This window comes from Lepisosteus oculatus, unplaced genomic scaffold (assembly GCF_040954835.1).
Source record: "Lepisosteus oculatus isolate fLepOcu1 unplaced genomic scaffold, fLepOcu1.hap2 HAP2_SCAFFOLD_69, whole genome shotgun sequence".
In the NCBI taxonomy this organism is placed as follows: Eukaryota; Metazoa; Chordata; class Actinopteri; order Semionotiformes; family Lepisosteidae; genus Lepisosteus; species Lepisosteus oculatus.
In genome coordinates this window covers 876,924-881,626 of record NW_027168246.1, presented here as the reverse complement: position 1 = coordinate 881,626, position 4,703 = coordinate 876,924, and the positions used below count along the sequence as shown (strand labels likewise).

General features: G+C 35.8%; 1 long non-coding RNA gene across 1 annotated transcript; it reads left to right on the top strand.

The window, feature by feature from the left end:
- Positions 1-575: 575 nt before the first annotated feature.
- LOC138233650 (uncharacterized) lies at positions 576-2,076 on the top strand. The gene is made up of 3 exons (XR_011187581.1): positions 576-619; positions 889-950; positions 2,008-2,076. It is a non-coding gene; the product is annotated as an uncharacterized lncRNA (long non-coding RNA).
- Positions 2,077-4,703: the final 2,627 nt, after the last annotated feature.

The following is a 4,703-nucleotide window of genomic DNA, read 5'->3' as shown; positions in this document are numbered from 1 at the left end:
CGTAACACAAAGTTTAACCACACGACAGGAACTCTTTCAAACTGAGTGAAAATCATAAATGGATCCATAACTTTACATCAATTTACTATGTTGTGCCAATACCTGCATTTACATTTAGAACGAATGATGTCATAGAACCAGCATCACACCAGTTCCAGGTGTCTCCAAGGAGACAACAGAACTTCAGTTGTGTTTGCTAAAATACACACTTTGAAACATACTGTAACACTTAGTTAACATGTCTGGTTTAGTTGAAGAATCGGCTAAGGTAAGTTTCAGGGTTTAATGGTGGGATGGCACCTGTGCTTTTTTCCCCCGACCGCTAGAATATGATTCGCACCAAACCCAAAAGAAATACTGCACAGTTCAGGAACTTCATCAACCTAGCAACTGTAAAATAAGCTTACAAACAACTGAATTGAAATGCCAAAAAGTTCAGAGAAAGGCACAAACTATGTTTACTTGGGGTTTACAAAATTAAAGCTGACTAAAACTGTAATGATAAACAATCATGCTGCCAATGGACAGAGAAATATCATGTTTTTTGAATAATGTATTATTTGTTACATAGGAACCCAGTATAAGGGAATCCCTTGCGATCCTGTCTGCAGAGATAAAGGTAAGTATTGTTTTCTCTTTAGCTCTGTCACTCCAAGAAATATAATGAATATAATCCAAACAACTCTGCGTGTATCTGACATTTGTAATATTTATCTACCGCAGTATAACTCTTCTGGCAAGGCGATTGGTATTGTACCTTGAAAGAAAACTGATTGGAAATGTCATGTACTCTATGGTTTCTATTGATGTCAAGTGGCAAATGTTGACTAGTGATGTTATGTGAATCTTAGGAAATGGTCATTTTTCAATCGAGTCTATGTTTCTCAGAATTTGAGACAGAGAGGTCAATCTCTGCAATCCAAGCTGAGGGCATTTCTTGGAATGGAAAGGTAAGAGCAACGTGTTCTTTGATATTCTCTTAAGACTCTTCGCCAGATTTTACGATGAAAAATGTAAATAATAATAACAAACATTATTTTATATAGTGCCTTGAAAGGTGGCTTCTTTACAGAATGACAAAACCAACTACAATAAATAATACACAAGATATGCATGATGACAATACACAGTTAGAGGAGACAGTAGATGGTCATTGTCAGTGTATTCTGAAGGTAGTTTTCCAATTTTTTGGAACGGGGTAAAAGAGGCCACCTCTACTAGAATCTTTGTCCTAACCAAAAATGTAACAAAGTATAATAATAATATTAAAAATAATAATGATAAACTTTATCTATAGAGCACCTTTCATACAAATAGTGCTTTGGTGCTTTAAAAACCAAGCGTAAAAATAAAATATTAAAATTGAGAGATATACTTTCAGTTGTAAAGGAAAATACAGCAATACAGTAAAGCAACATACATGTCAATTAAATAAATAAAAATTAGGAAAGTCGTAATAAAATAAGAACAATTAAAGAGAACTAAAAAAAGAAACAGAAATAGAAAGAACAGAGAACCACTTTAACTAAAAGCAACATTTTCAAATCTTTTTTAAAACAATGTACCGAGCTTGACTGCCTAATAAAAAGTGGAAGTGAGTTTCATAATTTAGAAGCATAAAAACAAAAAGCAGCCTCTCCACTCTTTCTGCATTTCACATGTGGTATTTGCAGTAGGCCAGTATGTGCAGATCTCATGTCACGTATAGGAACATATGAAGACAGACATTCAGTAAGGTACAGACGTCCTAGGTCGCTTAAAGCTTTAAAAACAAGTAAAAGAACTTTCAAATTTATCCTCGATAATACAGGTGACCAGTGAAGTTTTTTCAAAACAGGAATGATATTCTCTTTCTTGTATTTGTTAGGATCTGTGCTACTGCATTTCGAACAAGTAGTAAGGGATTTATTGTTTTCTTGGGAAGCTCACAAAACAGAGCAATAAAATCATATCCACATCAATGTGAGCAATGGAGAAGTCAAATTAACGTGTCTAAATATCATCTAGTTCTATCCCAGGGAAGAGGGCTGTTGCCTACACAGACGACAAGACACAAAACGCTCAACTGTGCAAAACACGCATATGGACATCAGTCAGGAGGAACAGGGTAAAGTGTTTTTACTTCTTCACCATGGTCATGTAGTTTCACTCCAAGCACTGTCATATGAAATAACTGTGGAAACGACCTCCCCAACATTTTGGGTTGTTGCATTTTGCTTCAATGAATTTTAACCTTTTCTTTTAGACATTAAGAGGAAGGACACATTCACCCTTGGTAGAGATTCAGTTGTTCTATGAGATGTCAAGGTGAGAATTAACCACTTCAGGCTTAAGTCAATCCACATGACTGAAAAAGGGGCAATGAACAGGATATGGGGATTTTGCTAGTTATAAAGTACAATAATCATCATTAAATGATCTAAGACTACTGAAGTATAAGCTGTGTCCCTGACTGATTAATTAGCAAATTCATCTTTGTAGAGTGCAGCTACTATCTATTCAGTGGCATTTCCTTAAAACAACTGTATTCCCACATTCTAAATATGGAGTGAGATCATGTAGAGAATGTTGGACTTGTAATAACTAATTGAAGGATAATAATAATCAACGAAAGTGCTTAAAAGTATCAACAAATGCCTTCAAAGTACTTGACACATACTTTGCTTTCAAAAGTGAAACATAATTAATGCTTACGTAAGATTTCTCTTGACTTCTCAGGAGTATACTAACTCCAAGGACAAGTAACATCACAAACCATTATTTAAGTGCTGATGTTGGAGCTGCAATACTACTACCAAGACAAAAAATGATACAGGTAACACTGCTTTCAGATTTCTAAGAATTGCTAAAATGGTATGTTTACAGAGCATTCAGAGTCTCATAGAGAAAATAAGTTGAGAATATGACAAGTTCCTACCATCTCAAACACTGCCAATCTAGAACAAAAAGAAAGTACTTGAACGCCTACAGTAATGGAACACAAACCAGAACATATCAGTGCATGACAAGGAAATGTAGTCACAAAATGATTCTACCCTTTCAAGTCCCAAAAAGGACCGAGGAACTTACCGGAGGCGATACCTGGATTTCAAACAGAGTACAATGTAGCCACTGTAGGGGAGAAGATCACAGAGAGCTCTTCTCAGATTGCTCAGAGTCAGCCCCAGCACCCTGTCCTGACTGAAACAGACAAAGTGGTCAAACAGGCAGGTAGAAATGAGTAAGGAACAGAGAGTATGGTTATTCTTGCATTGTTTTGTTCGTCTGTCAAAGAAAAGAGTGCTTCTGACTTTTGTCAATGTTCATCTTTATTTTAGGAGAAGAACAAACGGTGGTATCACACTTTGCTCAAGTGTATGATACCATGTGTGTACAGCAGACATCACCAAAGGAACAGGAGACACCTGAGTAGAGAACAAGAATATGAAAAGACTGATGAAAAAAAGTACCAGGAGAAATCCATTGAATATGCACAATCTCGTCCAGTATTTCAATGAAAAGTTTCAGTGTTGTTTTTAGTGTCGTCGTATTGCATACATTTAAAACAATGTGTCTTGTTTAATGAACAATTTCATTTACTTTACTAAAAAGTGTTTTTTACTGTAGTCCTAGCATGGATGCAATTGTTAGAAAAAAACGTGAATGAAAAACTGAATGTTTCATACAATATGGGTTTGTGTTAACCCACACACCTAAGTGAAATGTTTGATTACGTTTACAAGACATTACACATAGTTCAGTTGAGTGTGAAAGGGAACAACAGAGAAAGTCACAAACAAAACATTTGTGAAGGACTTGATGAATGTTTTTTCTTTAGAAATGACAAAAAATAAAGAATTTTTCAACAAGATGTCTTTGTATAGCGAGTTTCATTTGAGATAGTCTTTTCTTAGACGTCCAAGAGTGGTATTCCCTACAACTTATTCCCCAATTTGATCATTCTCAGAAATTAGGAGACAGAAACCACACCTACTGTAATATTAGACCTTGTAACAAGGCAACTAGGTTTCAATGGCTTAAAAAGTGCAGAAAGAGGCTCATGTATAATGACCTCCAGTGTCCCACAGGTTTCCCAAATCATTTCTTAGAGTATGGAAAAAGAGGAAATAAAGTGTCTACAGAAAGCGTATACCCCCTTGAACTTTGTTCAGTTTGTTGCGCCAGTGCCAGAGTTTCAATGAGAAATGAGGACCTCTTTCTCACACCACATATGTTATACTTTCAATGGGAAAAAAGGAAATATTACAATTGTTTACATTTTCACCCACATGTTAATATTTGGTAGAAGCCCTTTTCACAGCAATTTCAGCTGTGAGTCTGTTGGTAATGGGCTCCACCACCTCTGCACCAACAAGATTTGATAATATTTGAGAATTTCAGAAGTCTGTCTGGTTTAGCTGAAGAATCAGCTAAGGTAAGTTTCAGGAAGAGCATCTGATTTCTTTCAATAAAGCAGAACAGAGAAAAAACACACAATACAAAATCATGAGAATTTGTATCCATATGACACTTTGACTCGAATAATTTTATCAGACCTACACAGAGTATATACTGTACACACTTTTTCAGCCCAGGTTTATACATTTGGAACTGCCATTTGTAGGTGTTTTTGTGTCTTAGCTCAACACTGTGAAACCTGTAGTTACAAACATGGAGGATGAAGACATGAAGACATATATTGTACCTCTGACCGGCCTACCTTC